The 18,716-nt window shown below is 42.5% G+C and overlaps 1 protein-coding gene across 1 annotated transcript in view; it reads left to right on the top strand.

Annotated features, from left to right (window-relative positions):
• Positions 1–18,716, top strand: part of LOC108875364 (zinc finger protein 469) — a 172,090-nt gene that overhangs the window by 134,840 nt on the left and 18,534 nt on the right. Inside the window, exon 5 of the mRNA XM_018664235.2 lies at positions 1,028–1,239. The gene's annotated coding sequence lies outside the window, so the exon portion shown is untranslated. The remainder of the gene's footprint in view (positions 1–1,027; positions 1,240–18,716) is intronic.

Raw genomic sequence — 18,716 nt, 5'->3', positions numbered from 1 at the left:
CCCCGTCTGATGGGGAGAGAGTTCACTTTGGCACAAGAAGAAAAGGCACCGAGAATGAGAAGGAGGGGAAAGACAGTTTGAGGATGGACAAAAAGTGTCATCCTTATTCTGGGTGTTGGCGATTGAGGAAGTTTGCAAAGAGTTGGTGAGACTTACAGACAGGTTTATAGAAACGCAAACACACAGAGACACACATTGTCCCCACCTCTTAAAACCCAACACACATAAACACACTCACACACATACTTGCTACTTGCTACTCCTCTTAAACAACAGTCTTTTGATGTGAATTTCTTAAGTCTTAATAAGAACTTTCAACAACTGCTGGTTAAATATGTCTCTTCTCCTTTTACTTCTCTCCCTAGAACTGTCAAATTGATCACCCATCTTGCTTCTATTTCTCTCTCTCGGAGTGTGTCTGTGTTTTTCTTTCCGTCTGCCTGCCTGTCTGTGTCCTTCCCTCTGTCCCCCACTCCCCCTCTCAAGTGAATCCCTGCCGCCTCACACTCCTCACTTGGTCCAAATTTTAATTCTCCTCCTTCTGTTTTCCTTCTTCGTTTTACTTTGTACTCATTTAACAGTCCCACCCCGCAGCTCACACACACTTCATCCTTCCTTATTGCATTTTCAACAGCTTCACTGGCAAAACTGTTAAGCGCAAACAATTTTGAGGCAAAAAAATAAAAAATAAAAACAAACAAATAACAGTTTGTGGATTCAAACCATATGCTATATGCCAGTTCTCTGTCTCTCCATCTCCTTCCTCATGTCTCTCTGTCCCTCTCTCTCTCACTGTGTGCACTGCACAGCACTGGCAGGCGGTGCGATGGGAGGTTTTCTTTGGCAGTCTGCTCCCCCTCTCTTGGCTGGGACAGGCCCTGGAGCGTGCTACTGGCTGGGAGTGTGGAAGCGGGGAGGTAGTGAGGGAGGAGGGGAGGGAGGGGGAGAGGGCTTGGGAGGAGGGAGACTGGAGGGGTGGAGGCGTGGTCTTGCAGCTGGTAATGAAGTCTTCTCTTTTCATCCTCAGAAGGCAGAGTGTGAGCGGACGGGCCCGGGATCTGTGTGGCTCCACTGCTTTCTCTGCCTGTAAAGTGTGCTGAGCGCCGCTCCACTCTGCGCTGCCAGTGTGTCTCAGCGCCTGCCTCCCACAGCTGAGAGATACAAAGAGACCAAGACTGAGAGAGACCGCTACAGTCATGAGGCTTTCCCTTGTATCAGCTCCATAGCGTCACTCTTGAGGTAAGACTTCAAACTGTTTCCTCCTTGTGTGCTTGTGTGCTGCTCCTGCCTGTCTCTCTCTCAGTGTTCTCCTTTACTGTCTGTCTGTCTGTTGATTGTTGTGGTGTGGTGGTGGGTGGGGGTGTAAAGGGGGTTGTCCCGTTTAGGTCCCTCCCACTTTTAATGTGCACGTGTCTGTGTGTAACTGTGTGTGCATGCGTGTGTGCGTGCACATTTTGTGTGTATACATACAGTATGTGCAACAGTAGGTAGGTGTGTGCTTGTGTGTGTTTGAGCATTCACACATGAGTATACTGTATGTTTGTGTCTGTCTATCCAGGTTTCCTACACTGTTTATGTATGAGTGCAGACTGAGTCAGCATTCAGTGAAAGGTTTATGTTAATGGTGATAAATGGCTCCTACTGGTTAGGCAAGGAAGGGGGTCAGACAGGGGCTGAGAAGTTCTGGAAAAAGGATTATGGGACATGAGTTATGGGATGGGAAATTTAGTAACACTTACCTGGAAGTGATAATTCTTTTGTGTGTTTGTTTGTTTGTTTTTCTGTTACCTTTTGTCAAGTAAATTTAATATCTCTCTGTTTATTTTGATTATTGGTTTGTTGTAGTGTAATATATAGCCACACAGCGATACCACCCTCTAATTTCAAATGGGCTGTTAAATGTCATACAGGGCAATGTTACTGCACCTGTGTGTGTGTGTGTGTGTGTGTGTGTGTGTGTGTGTGTGTGTGTGTGTGTGAGTGTGAGTGTGTGGGGGCACGTGTGGAGATGTTTATTTGCCCTGTTGATTGCTGTTTAAGGCAGATGGATGCAACAGGCTATTGGGGCTCATCTCTGTAAATAAAAAGGACAGGAGACAGTCTGTACTCATCTGCAGCCCAGTGACACCAGGCTTTGAAGTGATTTCAGTGGATCTGTCCTCCTTCCCGCTGGGCAATTCAGATCCGGCCTGCGACTCACTCACTTTCATCCACATTCCCTTGGAAATCCATCCATCTGTATTCTTTCACTCACCCCCTTCCTGCTCCCATTCACCCTATGAGTTCTTGCACCCAGATATCCCTGGGTGAGGCCTTCACCTCCTATCAACACCAACTGTATTCTCATACTGTTCCTACAGTTTTACTCTCCATCCCCACTAGTCTGACACGCTTCTGGGGAACGGGTCTTTCCGATACTTCTCCCGGAAAAAAAACTAAGCGACTTTCCATTAGTTTCTGCTGGGCCATGAGAATTATGGTTTCCCAAATGAATAGTGTACAGGAGCCTGGCTTAATTGAAAAAACACAAGCATGGTCTGCCATGAAGGAGACGGTCCTTGTGTCACTGTTGAACTGTGTGAATGTACTTTCCAGAGCTGGCGAGGGGGAGAGAAAGAGAGAGGGGAAAATACAGAAAAAAAAAAAAAAAAAACATGAGATAAGCTGAGGCAAATAAAATTTTGAAACTGAAGTGTGGAAAATCAAAAGGACTGATTGAAAACATTGTGGGTAATATACAGTGTAGATTTGGAAGTGAATGACCAGGAAACATCAGGGGACTCAAAAAATTATATAAAAATTCTTCTGAAGGAATCCAGAAGAAGAAAACATGTTGCTCTGTATGTGTGTGTGAACTTCCAGTTTGGCTTCATCTGGTCTGTCATTCAGGACAGTGTGTATAAAAGGGGACTTAAGTGGGATATAATGGCAGAAGGAGGCCATCATGAGACTGTTTGCTGGCCATTAAGCCCTAAAGGCCAACAATAGAGCTCACAGTAAAACCTGCTTGATTGTAGTTTAGCTAACAGCAGCATCTCTCCCATGATTTTCCCAACAGGGAGTCACATAACATTTAACCCTACTTGAGCAGTCTACTCAGCTGTGAGAGCGTTTATATTGTAATCAGACCACCAGTGAGCCTTTAGGGAAGGTTGTTCCATGTTGTGGAATTTCTCATGTGAAGAGTGCTTGACATATCCTATCAATATCTGCCTTGTTATCTTTTATTGTGTCTGCTGCCTCCCCCTCGTCTGCCCTGTTCCACCTCATGCAGTCTTTCTCCCACCCTCTTTGCTGTGTTTGTGTGACATGTTTGTGTGGCAACCCCATATGGTGATGATTGAGACCTTGTCATTGGTTCAGATGGCACATTTGTCACACACATGTTTGCCAGCAGCTGCTGTTGCTAGGGCTTGCAGGGCTGCAGGGGAAAGCATCTCTTGTTTACTTCCTCACTGGGTGGTTCATTTGTTTGTCAGGGCACCATGACCCCTGACCTTGCTACCACCTCCTGTCTCTCACAACACCAGTTAATGTAACTTTAGAATCCCTGACAGCCCCACTGCCCTCATTGTTCCACCACCACCACTACACTCATGCATGGCTAAAGAGACAAATTTCGAAAAGATCAACACTTGCAGCAATAGGTCTCAGTTAAGTAATTCTTCTAAGGAAACATCCACAGGGATCCTGTGATGAAAATTCATGTAGGCAGGGTGACTTCACTGTAACCTCACAGAATGTGCAGAGTGTGAAAAGAAAGATTATCTCAGGAGGTGTGATTTAACACTCCCAGGAGAAGTACTTACCCATTCTTTTATGATTAAAGCGCATTGCATTACACCTTGCTCAAGAATATTAATCATAATCCCCTAACCAGATACTGAGACTATGAGACTACTCAGTTAAAGTTTAAATCTAGTTCAGTGTCTAAGGGGCATGATAATGGTTATAAGGTTGGTTTGTTATCAGCTCAGCAGGTACTGTCCAGACCAGTCACTAAGGTTACATAACACCGTGGAAGTTATTCATCCTTTAATTCCCTCGTCGAGTGATAGGGTTGTGACTTCTGACCTCCTGGCCTCACCGCTGACAGGGCAGAGCTGACTTTCATTAAGCTTCAGTAGTGTAAGCTGAATTCTGATCTCAACCTCAGAAGAAAATGCTCATATCAGTGGTCTAATCTTCCCATCATCACCATCATTATGGTGTTAAATAACTAGTTGAGATATAGTTTAAGAAGAAGATGACTAATGAAAATACTAATTATATGATTTTGGGGGATTCTGTGTTTGACTGTAGTGCTTTGAACCAGCTTGTCTTTGAAGCACAATATTGTCCCTCTGTAACACTCACTGCTTTGCTTATATAGACTTAGATAAATGTATAAATGTCATATTTCAATGGGGTCATACAGAGGCAGTCATGAATTCCTATGCACATATTGGTATTATCTCATAATCATAATCTATCCATTATGCACTGATGTGGTCAGTGGCAACATTTTCTCAGCATTGATGGATATGAACTAGTCTATCCTTGCTTAAACATCCTAAAAGGCTCTGCTTTCCTTAAAGTTTTACTGACAACACCTGTATATCCTTTGCAACCAAAGTTGACTTCATCATTCTATAGATATTCCCCTGGGAAAAACACTATCTCACGTGATGTGAACCCAGGGAATGACACTGAATTCACTCTACCACTTCAATTAGAAAAAATAAATAAAATTGAAACTGATGCTACTTTAGCATAAATAAAAAACACAGCAAGGAAAAAATCGAAGATGGTCCCTACTTGATCATACCTGAAGTGTCATGAGTTTTTAATGTATAATAAATAATCAGATTTAAATTTCATTTGACAGTCTCCCCAGATTCACTCCCAGTCATTAAAACTATGAGAACCTTAGAATTACATGGTGGTAAAACTTTTTTTTTCTCCAATAGACATTAAACAGTAGAAAGCCAAACCAAATTTCCAAATTTCTTTGCCTATATAATTTTCAGTTAAATTTAAATACATAATTGAAGAGTTGCCTTGATGATTAAAAATCAACATTTTGTGTTTGTCAACTGACCTTAGCTGAAAATATAGGCCTATGTTAATCCATGATTTACAAACATGGTCAATATAAACATACTTTTAGTAATATCTCTCTCTGTGTCTCAGTCTCTCCTGTCTCAGTCAGTTTAAGAGTGATAGGAAGTTACATTTATATGTTTTGAATTTTGGTGTTTTTCCACTCTTTACATTTGGATCATTGATTTTGCCTCTGACAGTAATGATCTATAGCCTAGTTGGTCCAGTAAAATAAACTAGGCGTCAGTTGAATACATATTTTTTGGAAGAGCTGAGATTGTTAACATTCAAAGTGTTAGCTAGAGCTCTCATTCTGGTTATGCTTTTTGTAAACAAATTAAATGACATACATGTGCATGATGGCAAATGTCTCTGTACAGTTCAGATATTAATTTTGTTCTGAAGGCAACATGTTTCTCATTATTTGGATGGGAGATATTGAAGATATGGCAGCATGATTAACTATCCTGACTAAGCTACTGTTGCAGTCTATATACAGGCAGTACAATTTACTATTAGAAATAAACTGTGCATCAGCTGTAATACTTCAGTATTTTACCATCATCCTCATTTGTCTTGATTTTCTGCAATACATACCTCTGTTTTGTTCATTTTTTGGTATACAATCCATAGTGCAGTTATACAGTATGTCACAAGGACCTTGTGTAACATCAGGAAGCTCTCAGAGTTGAACTGCTTGACCTCACTATGCAAGGCTGTCTTCATCTCTCTCAGCTCAGCTCTACAGTCACTCTCAAACTGCTCAGGCAGCTTCCCGGGCCAGCCAAGCAAACTGATTTGTGGCGCAACCACAGATTTGCTTCTAAATGTCCTCATCTGTCCTAACTTTGAGGTCCTTTAAAATGAGATGTTGTATCACAGTTGTCAGGTCCATCTTCCACCAGACTCTCTGGTGGCATCTCCAGCCTGTGGTACTCCTACTGACCACCTAGTGTGCCCACACTTTAGAGGATGAGACTTGTATAACTGAGCAGACTCAGCGTAGTGCAGATGTAAAACACATGACCTGCGGGAGAGGAATCTTTCAGGTTCTAACATTTTTGCTCTTTCCCCCACCTCCTTCCTCTCCTCCTAGTCTTCACTATCTGTGTCGTCTCTGAATAGGACACATTCAGCATATTTTCCATCCTACCATACGTCTCTGTTTGTCAAATCACACCTTCAATCTAAAGAGCACCCTGAGCTCCCACACAAATCCACTGACAAGCTCACAGACTGATGTATGTGTGTGTGTTTGTGTGTGCATGTGCATTTGTCTATTGTTGCATACATTTTATGCATTCTTGACTGTAAAGTCCAAGTATCTCTGCCAGATTGTAAGTGGCATACTATGTGTCTACTGACAAATGGTAAACTGTTGGATCAGGTGTCATGTGTTTATTAGACACTATATCCAACAGGCAGAAAATTGGCCTGAATATTTGCCTTGCTCCTCTGTTCCTTCTGCTGCGTGAATGCAGACCCAGCAGCTCTGATTGCTTCTGACAGTGACAACAAGAACAGGCTGCTTGAGAAGACTTTCTGAAGACCTCCCCCTGTATCTGCACAGAAAAGTCAGAGGAATGAGCCAAATCAAATATGAAATTGTATCTTTGAATTTTTTTTCAAAATTCACTAGAAGTACAAGTTTACACATCATTACAGTTGGATAACCACCATACAAATCTCTAGGGTTTTTATTTTTTGGGTTTTTTTAAATTTGTACTGAGTGGACTTTGCAGTGTGCTAAGTTTACAATACACATGAATAAACATCACTGTATTATATAAAGAAAAGCGACAGTAGTATGAACGACTCGCTGGCCACAACAGTAGCGCTTCAGCTTCTTTCATTCTGCCTGATGCTTTGATCTACAGCAGTGACATCAGGTCTATGGGAGGAGGGCAGCAAGGGGAATCACCAGTAAATTATAGCTCAGACACATCCCCATACGCCTTGGCCAGGGTCCTAGAACTAAATAGCTTTAGGACCGCTTTCCCTTTTTCAACCCCTTTTCCACTACATTCCTGCTCTTCCCCTCTCACTCCTGCATTTCGCTCCAGATGTGGCATTGTTTGGACACATTTGTTTTGGGCTTTGGCCGGTAGACCTGCGCAGGGTCTGATGTCATGCTCTATTTAAAGGGAAAGCCATGAGAATTGGGTGGAAAGGAGTGTGCTGTGGTCTCACTTCAAAGCTTCAGCCCAGGACTACTGATGACTGTCATCCACAGGCACAGCAATCTGTGTCATGGACAGATGACCACATTCATTTTAAGTGTTGACAGACATGTCATTTTCAAGTTCAGAGAAGAGGCACCACTTCTCACAAAAGCCAGAGAGATTGAATTTTTTTCTTTAATCTCCCATCACCTACCGGGTTTACTGAAGTTATCTCAGATTCACTATCATTTGGAACAATCTGCCACTCATATGAAAAAACAATACCGGGTTTTATTTGAAGCTTGCACTATGGCTGTTTATGGTATAGCTGAGTGAAACCTGATACCGTAGTTGGATGAAATGAAAAGATGATGCCCTCAATTGAACCAACAAACAAGACTGGTTTTTTATGGGTCAGAGGAGTCACATGCTGCCTAAACTTTCATGCCTCTCTAATTAGCACTGTCAGTCAGTGAACCTGGCACCTCGTGCCATTGAAGAATGGGATAATGAATCTCTTTCTCTCTGTGTCTCTCAGTGTGTGGGATATGTGTGTGTGCGGCATGTATTGTTTTACAGCTATAGGGGAGTTAGAAATGGCACCTCTTCTTCAGAGAGAGGATGAGGGGATCTTTTCCTCGATGACTGAGCTTATTGTGCTTTCTTATTTAAACTGTCAGCATAGTGGAGAGTCAGCAGCAGCTGACTATCAGGCTCTACTGTCAGATTCCCCATGGGAGCTCTGCCTTCAACACTGTTTGGCCTTCAAACACACATATATTTACCAGGTCCTCTCTAGTGTCCCTGGTTCAAACAGCTATAAGCTCTAACCCAGCTGAATATTTCCGGTTCAAACGGGCATGTTTGCTAGATCTTCATCCCTCGCTGTTCCGTCTCATTGCTCCAAAGTGTTTGCTCAGGGAGTTCACAGTGGCTTCTTGGCCCTTCAGGAGTTGAAAGCTGGAATGACATGAAGTGCTAGCAGACAATTGGCATATTTCCATTCAGTCATGCACACATACTCACACACACTCAGACACAGAGAAAGGGAAAGCAGCATTTGGATAATATAGTCATCAGACAGTTGATGTATCCATATGGCCTCCCAGTGACCCACTGGCCACATCCTAAGCATCTGAAGCACTTTGTTTTCTAAAGCAGTGTTGCTCTAAGACACACAGTCATGAGTGTTTTAAAGGTATAGATCCCTCAGGTTTGATGGTGAAACTGTCATCCTATGAAAACAGGGTCTTGACTGTTTTTAAAAGCATTGCTTGACTCACCTGTGTGGTATGATTGAAAATCCAGGTGAGCTGTTCATCTGTTCTCTCAGGTGCCATAACTGTTGCTGTTGTATTCAAAGGATATTCAAGGAGCTCCTCTCCAAAGCTGGCAACGCAGACTTAAGTTTCCCCACTTTAACGGCACACATGTAATTCTGTTCTTGCATTTTGAGGGTAGTTATATATAAATGCAGATGTTTTTAACACAAAAATGTGGGTCTCTCCCTCTCTCAGCGTAAAGTTCACTACAGTTCAATGCCACTGTGGTCAGCATCAAAGACTTGGATACAGACATGTTTACACACTTGCATGCGCAGACATGCAAACAGACTTTTAGATCATTTATATTTACTTCCATACAAGAACATAAACAATAAAGATGAAATCAGGAAAATTCTCCCACACGTGTGTCCTTTCTCACACACACATTCACAAACACTCACACACACAAACAGTTTTCCTGGCTGCGGTCCAGTACAGCGCCCAGTGTTTCCTCCAGCCATACGGGCCAAGTATTACACATAGTGAAAGCATAACAATTTAGCCCTGGGGTCAAAAGGTCAAGCACATCTAGGTGATCAGTGCTTCCGCTCCAGATACTGTTTATGACTATGTGTATACACACCATGCAGTCTGTCAGACAATTGTATACACCCCACACCCAGCCTCGAGCTCACACAGCTGGCACAGCCAAACATTCACAGAGTCTGTTTTAGGGAGGGTGTGTGTGTGTGTGTGTGTGTGTGTGTGTGTTTATGTGTGTGTGTGTGTGTGTGCGCGCTTGTGATAGCATGTGTCTGTGTGTGTGTACTCACTAAACTTAAAGGATCTTCTGCTGCCACCCACACACTAAAACTTAAGATTACAAACATACACACTCACAACCTTACTCAGAGATTGACATGTAGGTTAACACTGCATTGGAATCCAAGCTCACACAATTAATTTTTGATTTTGGAAACAAATTTAGTCAGACTGGGTAAGATTTATTTATAGTTGGCAAAATAATAGACTGATCGCTTCATATTTCTTCAATGCGTGCCAGAAGCACTCCACAGAAATTTTGCGGGCTTCTCTATCTTGATCTGAGACAGTTTGTATCTCTTTAAAAAGCTCTTGACTGTCTACATTCCCCTCACATTCATCCATTTCCCTTCACATGGGAGTGGATGGAGTTATATTTGTGCAGAAAAGTTGCAGGAAGCAGAGAACGTGCTGTAGGTCTGAATACATACAGTCACATGGTGTTGAAAAGATGTGGTTTGTTCACACAAAGTCCTTGAGTGCTAAACACTTACTTTTCAAGGGTAATACACTCACTTTTTATAGGGCTAAAACAGGTGGCTGGGCTGTAGAAATGGGAGGTGCAGATGGGTGAAGTGACAGAGTGGAGTAATGACAAACTTCTGCATAAATTAAAGTTAAACATCATCATTTGAGGGGAGTGTCAGAGTGGTTGAAATGTACCTTTAATTTGCTTGCTTCCTTTTTTTTTTAATTCAATTTTGTTGTTTGTATCCAAGATTCTTCTTTTGCTTTTATATTTAGGAAAGCTGTAAATCTAAAGGGGTCAGAAAGGGAAATATTAAATCAGGTTATTCATGTAAATTTTCCACTCTTTTTCAATGGACAATCCAAGCCATAAATAAACATTTCACTGATTACAAAAACAGGAAATCCGTCTATCCAGGAATAAAGTCTCATTTAAACATAAAAACAGCACTGTAGGCAAAGTTTGGCTTCCTGCCATAGTGGTAGCAATCCTGTTTCATGTAGCATCTTTTACTATGTCTGAACCCATTTGATTTTATGACCATTTACATTATGGTCATCTCCATCAACACAGCTGACTGACTTGAGTGTGTGTGTGTGTGTGTGTGTGTGTGCATGTACATATGTGTATGTGTATGAGTGTTTATATTTGTTTGCATGTGGTTTTGTTTACCTGAGTGCAGCCATGCATACACACACACACCGACATATGTTTTCGTTTAAATGGCCCCTCGTGGTTTCTCCAGGCTATCTGTTGGTTACATCTTTGCTGTAGAAAGTTGGTGCCCACCCCTCTAGATTCAGTCTCAGCACAGTAGTGTATATCTCATTTCCGTGTTTGTATGTAGCCCTAAACTGCCAAGGAGAAGAAAGAGATTTGTTATGTGAACCATGTGTGTCTACTGACGCAGATGGGAGAGGTTAACACAGCAGGGAACTCAAAGAGTGTGGCTTCATCTGCCAATCTATTTCACTCTCCATCTGCTGTGAGACGTAAGATTGACAGTCTGTGAGATACTATCAGGTCCTACACAGCTGCTGAGGCTGAAAATGACCACTGATACTAGAGATAAGAGTGTTTTTTTAATCTATATTAGTCATCTAGGTTCTCCTTGAAACCAGGATAGCAAATTAACTTTTTGATGAAACATAAAAGCCAAGTGTTGTACAGCATTTCATATTTCATAGTCCAATTTTGCTCAGTAGGTCGTAGGAAATACAGCTTTTTTTAAAGGACTGACTCTCTTTAGTTGGATCTAGTGAGTGAGCTTATGCAGCTGGGCTAAGCTAGCAGAGCTTTTCCCTGTGAGTCACAGTGGTATTACAAGTAAATACAACAGATAGATGGATGTATTCACAGATTATTGGAGTGCAGTGGGTTAGTGCTTCTTTGGGCTGTGTGGTGTTTATGTAGCCCTGGAAGGGATGTCCTGCTACATGTTAGCACAGTATTAAATCATCTCATGCCAACAGCATTATCATAAAGATGTTGACTCTGGAAAGCTACATATGGCTCAGATTCTTCCTAAAGTGTCATCATGTCATAGCTGTGTAATGTGAAGTACATCTGGATTTGTTGCAGACATTTTTCTTGCAGCCCTGTTCATCAAGTGGAAAACAGACAGGAACCCTACAGTAAATTACCATGTTATGCACAATTCATAGTTGTGGCTATGCAGTCTTGGTAAAGACTGCAGGATTTAAGAAATGTCTTTTAGCTAGAATGGAGAAAGATTAAACTGTTTTGATTTACAAACTGTTGTGATAAACAAACTGATTTATAGTTTGTTTATCATTGCATATTTTGAGACCATCAACATTGGTGTATCAAGCAGATCAAGTTTTTTTCAACTTTACCAGTCACTGACAGAAGACTGCCTATCATTCCCAGAGACCCTGGGCTTAATGAGAATGCTTTCTGCAGGAGGCACAGCTCCAGGTATGCTAACAACATAAATGCTCTGTAGCCCTGGAGCAGAAAGGCTTTTCCTGCTGCTGTTCTGAGAAAGGAAACCTCGGGCTTTCAGATTTCTTCTAACAATAGAAAACCTAATAGGCAGTTCATCGCCTGGACCACAAATGCCTCTTTCTCCCAGCTAGTTTTTATTTGAGAAGCTTAAACACATCTAAGGAGCCTAGCTGTCGTGTAGACACAGGCACACACCTGGGAGAGGGGAAAGGGAATCCCCTGGACTGCCTCACTATCAGCAGAGAGCACTGATGTTATCTCGTTCGCGCTCCCTGATTCTGAATTGCTCCTTTTCTGTGTTCTTTCTACCTCTGCCACTCTGTCTCTTGTCTCCAGACATAAACATTCATCCCCAGTCTCTGATGCTCCAGGGAAAGCTACTCATGCAGCAGGGAGAGCCACCTCAGTCCAGTCTTTTCAAATCATCATGGGTCTGTGAGATGCTAGACTGCCACTGTGGTCCATGCACCTCCTTCGAGTAGAATGACAGACTCAGAGGAGAGAAGCATGGGAGAAAGAGGGTGGGCAGACCAGAGGTATAACTATCAGGTTTCCCTCACTACAGCAAAGGCTGGGTCTGAGCCAGAGCTACCATAGGGCTCTTCACATTCCCAGAGGCACTCATGTGCATTCTGCTCATGAAATGATATGCTGGACCTCAGTTATTCAGTTTCACAGAAGAAACTCACAATTACTGCTGACATGTTGTTTTCCATGACTTTCCTCATGAGTAAGATGAAGAGAAGGATAAAAAAGAGCAGGGGTGGCAGTGTTTTGGTAAAACCGCTGGATACATCTAGTTCTGTTGGAGAGCAGCTTCTCTCAGTTGCAGCATATGTTTTGGATAAAGCAACATATTTCACATAGATATTTTTACGTGTGATCAACAATTAGCCCAAATGTGTTCCTTGTTTTCTGACTGCAGCTCCAAACGCATCTATAAAATATGCTTCAGAGGGAGCTGTTTGATGTGCTGTAACTTACTCAGAGTGCTTGGTCATTAGACTTAATTTTCTCTTTTGGTTTGTCTTTATCACTTTCCCTCCTCATTTCTCACTCATCTTTTACAACAAGCTAGCACACACCCTTTGCTCTTTGTTCTAGCTCCATTGTGAGGATATCAAGAAAGTTCAAGGGTAAAAAGTCTTTGATCAAGCACACTCAGGCATACAAACAAGTTAAAACACAGCTGTCAACCGTAATCTTAAAATTTCAGAACTTAATTTCTGATTTATCTAGACTGCTGGTTGGAGTTCCCAGGGCTTATTGTCCAAGTTGTGATGGAGGGCATTGTAAACCCTTCGACAGAACTGCTCTGTGTCACTTATTATTCAGTATCTAACACAGAGCTTCAAGTCATGATGGACTTTGAGTGAGTTTTAATGAAAGATTTCCTGCTTGGTTCCTGTCAGGCCAACTACCACGCAATATCACCCGCTCTTTAAGAGGTCACTCCTTCAAATTAAGGGTGAGGGAAAAACTGCAATGCAAAAAACAGAATATTTTCAAAGGGAAAATATGTTCAAGGAAAGTAACAGGAGCTGTATCCGACTTTAGACCCCGGTATGGGTCAGTGAGAGTAGGACTAGTAAAACCCAGAGGGCCATGTCTCCCCCCTCACTTCCCCAGTTCAGGCCAGAGATGAGGTGATCCACATGGTGGGGGAAGTGTGTGTATGTGTGTGTTTGCAGAGACAGAAGGGGAAAAAGTCAGACTTTGGTTTTGGTCCAAGACAGGAAAACGCTGAAGTAAGCTCACCCGTCACCTCCCAGACTCTTGGATAAAGCACTGGCCTAATTACACCTAATACAGTTGTGTGATTTATTCTTTTAGCACCCTTTTGATAGTGTGCACGTGTGTATGTGCATGTATGTATGTGTGTGTGTAAAAGCAACCACCAGTCTAATGTGGTAGTGTTGCAGAGGGAAAGGTCATGTGAGGAGAACTGCACTGAGGATGTAATGATGCATTGGGCTTGTTTTTCTGCAGCAGATGTGTGTTTTCTGACAGCTTGTTTTTTTCACCCGCTCCTTGATTTGTGTCAAGAGCGGAGGCTCACCCATTTCATGCTGTACAGACAGAACAGACAGCCCCCACAGGCAGAGGAAGGAGTTTGGTCTGTCGAATGATGTCAGTGTTTGGAGAGGATGACTGTGTTGGTGGTGGGGGGTTAGATGAGTCTGGTGGAGGGGAAGAGAAGAGTATGTGTGGGGGAGGTAACACGAGATCCCCCACAGAGATGCTAAACTCCATTACAGACTGAAAGAGAGGGAAGAGGACTCTTTACAAGGATGAAGAAAAACGTTCCACTTTTAATCTGTGTGCAATCTAAAAATAACCTCCCCTCTCTGTATGCTGCCCACTGGGGCAGGCTTGTTAAAGAGCCTGTCTCCAAGGAGAGAAAGTCAAAGTACTGGAGAGGACCAAAGAAAAAGCAGAGAGAAAAGGGACAAAAAAGAGGGAGGGATTAAGATGGAAAATGGAGCATGAGTGGGAGGGCAGTGACAAGAGTAAGAGCAAAAATGGCAAAGAGGGAAGAGTGCTGGGAAAGATGTGGGACAGATGAATCTTCGAGAGAGTGAGAATGAGTTCATGAAGCTTAACAGACTGCTGAGTGGATCAGACTCCCATGTTGTCAACTGTTCCCTCAATGCAATGCCATTACGCACCTATTTGGCCCCAAGGCTTTTGTGAGTCTTGGTGCAGCCATAAAAGCACCTAGTGCTTGGAAATGTGGAACAACAGACAAGCTTTTACAGGGCCCGGTGGCATGGCCCTTCTCTGAGAGGTTCACCACACAAGCAGTGAATCACACACACCACATAGTCACCCATTCTTCAAATGCTTCCCTGCTTTCCAGTCGCAGTGTCTGACTCACAACTTGCTACTGTACCAGTTTAGCCAGCCACCCAGCCTGATGTGTCATCTTCATCTCTGTTACTGTTATGTTGTTCTTTTTCCCCTGACTTCCAGGAAAATGAATGGAACAGGACAGTGTTGGTTTGTTTTCAGTGGGGACTGGGATTTGGTGATTTGTGCCAAAGACTTATGAGAAGCATCTTACAAAGAGGGGAATGGATTCTAAAAATACTAGACACTGTCTCTGGGACGTTTAGATCCTCCCTCGGAAACTAAAACAATCTTTGGACTTATTCACTAACATCCATCTGCCCAAGGGTAGGATACTTCTCCAGACTGCACACACTCGTGGCTTTGTCTTTCTGAACAATTTGGAGCAAATCTGGCACCGTTTCTACCAGGTGGACTCACTGTGCTCATCACATGGTGAAGTACAGTAGGTACACAGCAGCACCCTCTCTCTGACCTGCGGTAAAGACCCAACTCTCAGCTTGTTTGATTTCAACATTCCAGCTTAAACAGGGGCTAGTAGAGACATCTCTTCATCCTTACCGCAGCCTCAGTTCCCTTTCTTTTTATATACACACTCACACTGTGATTGCCAGCAATTACATATTGTTCAGATATTCACTCAGACGACCTAAAGAGCAGAGCGCTGGCTGCCAAGTACACAATCACAGTAGTGCAATTACCCTGCATAGCTGATAAACAACATATCAACCCTTTAAGTTCAGAGCAAGATCACACATATTTACTAAAGTTACATACCTTATCAAGGCTTCCTTTTTACTACTGTGATGTCATTTTTCCCACTTAAAGCAGGGGCGCTAACCCCTTACCACCATTACTTTTTTCTTTTTTTAACAGTGGAACATCAGCTGGGCGTCTGTGGAGAGATTGCATCACTGAGATTATTCAAGCCTGTTGGAGCAGCAGCAGAGGTCTGAGAGAGTTGAGACAGCACAGTACTAACTGCCCCTGAACCAACCAAACACCATTCATAAATTCCTCAGAGTGTAGCCAAGTGCACAGGACCTGGTGATGTGTGGACTATTTGACTCATGATTACACACACAGTGTCCTCACACATTCTCTGCTGGCTCTCATTGCTGGTCTGAAGGAACTGGGGTTGCCTACCTTGCCATAGAAAGGAAGGTATTCCAACATAAGATACGAGCGCGTCCTTGGATAAATTTTCCATTAATATCTCTCCACTTAGCTTTCACAGACCCTTCAAAACACCACGACTTAGATTTCAATTTTTCACTCTCCAAGATTGCTCAAAGCTTTTAACATTTTACATCCTCTCAAAACTTTACGACCTTATATTTCATTTTAATTGCCCTCTGCTCCTCTGTCTGCCTGCTTGATAGCAAGGTGGATAAGGCATGCAAAGAGTCTACTCTCTGGAGTAAAAACACCAATCAGATGGGAATATGTTCATTTGTTATTCTTTTCCTGGAACTGTTGCACACATATACTCCCCCACATAGTTTTCAGTGCATGAACTTTAAATGTGTCTTTTCTGTGAAAACAAAATGTTGATGTAATTCTTAGTCTTTAAATTCATATTGCAGCACATGAAGAGGATGTGATATGACAGCCCTTCATTTGTGTTATGTCTGTGTTGTGCAGTGCTTGCATGCAAACACAGGCTTATCCAGTGCACATTTAAAATACATCAGACCTAGTCCCCAGTGAGGGAAATAGGATCAAAGACGTGCAAAGTAATCACATTTTACACGTGAACAGCTCATATTTACTTAGTATTTCTACAGGTTCAAATATTTATGCATATTTCTTAAATTAGGGCTCCTATTTCCAACTGAATCTTTGACTAAGATCAGGGTGTGTTTTAGTGACCAATGGTCCTCACACAGCCCCCAAAGACCCACTAGCCGTAGATTAATGGCTTTCCTGCTGCCCCAGAGATTCAGGCGGTGCCAACACAAATGGCTGGGCACGCGATGTTGGCATGACAAATTGAAGTGAGGGCAAAAGGGCAAAAGGCAGACCACAGCCCAGACTAGCAGTTTTTCTAGTGAATCCACATAAAAGCAGCATAAGGACCACAATGCTGAGCTGAGAGGTCAAAGGCGGAGGGTTACAGACCCTAGCTTGTCCTTCTGTCTCAGCTTTTTAATGGACTGTGACTGGGTTTCCAATCCCAACAGCCTGGCCAAATGGTTTATTCATCAAAGCAGCTCATGGGTGCAGCACTAGTATATTTCATGCATACAGAGGTTGACACATAAATTACAGTACATTATCCTTACCTCAGCTTGTGCAAATGGAAATGTTTTCATCTGATTGATGTGCATTGCTCTGAAAGCAAAGAAAGCTGGAAAACTGAACTGTTACGCTCACTATAGTCATTTCATTTGTGTTACTGATTGTGAGTTTACAAACTGTCAGAAGTGTGAAGCATCATTATAACAGTATACAATGATGAAAAACAATAATGAAAAACATAAACAGTAGTTCCCAATTCAAAACATGAACTAAGTGCATCTTTCACTTTTGTGTATCTTACTTCTTGATTTATACTTATTTCTGATTTCAGGAACCATTATTTCTGATGATCCCTAATGGCTTCTTAGTCTTTAGTGACTCATATATTGTATCCTGTCTTTGATTCAAGCACTGGCCATTGTCAACACAATAGTTCATTGTTTGTTTAATGCTTTCCAAGTGTTGATTTTGTGACAGTCTGATTTGGCATCACATTCTTGTATTTTTACATCCTACGGCTTAAAGTCAATTGGCTAAAACAAAGTAGAAAAACAGAGCCTGTAAATCATTAATGATTCTCAGATAAGATTTTTCTAAAACGCATGTGCACAGAGCATTATGTTCACATACACACATTTGTGGCATGAATGCTTGCGTGCGTTCAAGGGTCAAGAGGGGATCATTGGTGGTTGTTTATGCAGAGTGTGAGGAAGCAGAGTAACTGTGAGAACCTGAGTCTCAAACACTCTGGGTTTCTTGTCTTTTTCAGTCACCGAGGAGTAAAGCGTTTGAGCAGATCTAGTTGTGCGACAGCTGTAAAAATAGGAAAGAGAGGGAAAGTATGATTCATGTGATGGGGGACAGGATTACTCCAGCTTGCATACAGTGTTTAGCTGCATCAAGAAGTGGATCCAATTGATGTGCCATGCCCAGCCTTATCAGCCAGCTACCACAGTGAGTCAGGAATGTAGGAAAGACCAGTTTGATAAGAGGACAACTGTGACTGAAAACATGAAGATAAAGTTACAATTAAATTTTTTTTCCATGATGAATAAGAATTTTTGCTAGTAGCAGTGTGTTTAGGGTTAGCAAGTAGAAAGAAGAAACGCTCATTGGTATCCAGAGGATGTCTTTATCTTCTGCCTTGAGGCTGCCACACTAAGCCACTCTTGTGTCAGAAGCACTTTTGCGCTGTCAGTATGTTTTCGGCCTCTGGTGTAGCATCGTCTGACAGGTTTGGAATAAATCATACTCATTCATCCTATATACTCTCTGAAAAGTTACCATATTACAGGAGGGTCAAGTTGTGTTATCTTTGTCAATTTTACATAAATACTCTATTAAGTGCCCCTGAGCCAGTATATTTTCCATAAGACATGGGTTGAGAAAAATATTCCAAAGTACACAGCATTCTCTTTGGGTCGCTCTTTGGCTTGGCCCAGTTGCCCGCCTCACACGCAGGCATGTGAAGCCAGAGAAGTTGGGCATAGTTGATGCACAGAAGCCACTTTCTCTATCCCAGCCTCCAGCACTGGTCTCCAGTGAGCCGGAGCAGGTCTGAGGGGAACAACGTGAGCTCTGCCAGGGCCTTTGGTTTGTTCCTCAGCCTCCAGTCAGCCACTGACCTATAATAAGCCCCCCTGTTCAACATGGCAAAGGCAATGGGGAGAGTGGAAAAGAATTTACAGTAGTCCAGGTTGACTGAGTTTGTTGATCAACCAGAGATTAGTCTTGTAAACACAGGTTTGGTTCCGTTAGATACACTGCAATGCCTTAATAGAGCTCAATCAGTAATGGCAGTGTTGTTTCTGACAGGCTGTAGCAATTCAGTCTTGGAGAGAGTTGAGGATCTTGATG

This window comes from Lates calcarifer, linkage group LG10, assembly GCF_001640805.2.
Source record: "Lates calcarifer isolate ASB-BC8 linkage group LG10, TLL_Latcal_v3, whole genome shotgun sequence".
In the NCBI taxonomy this organism is placed as follows: domain Eukaryota; kingdom Metazoa; phylum Chordata; class Actinopteri; family Centropomidae; genus Lates; species Lates calcarifer.
The sequence above is the reverse complement of the archived record's forward strand: the minus strand, read 5'-3'. Positions and strand labels throughout refer to the sequence as shown.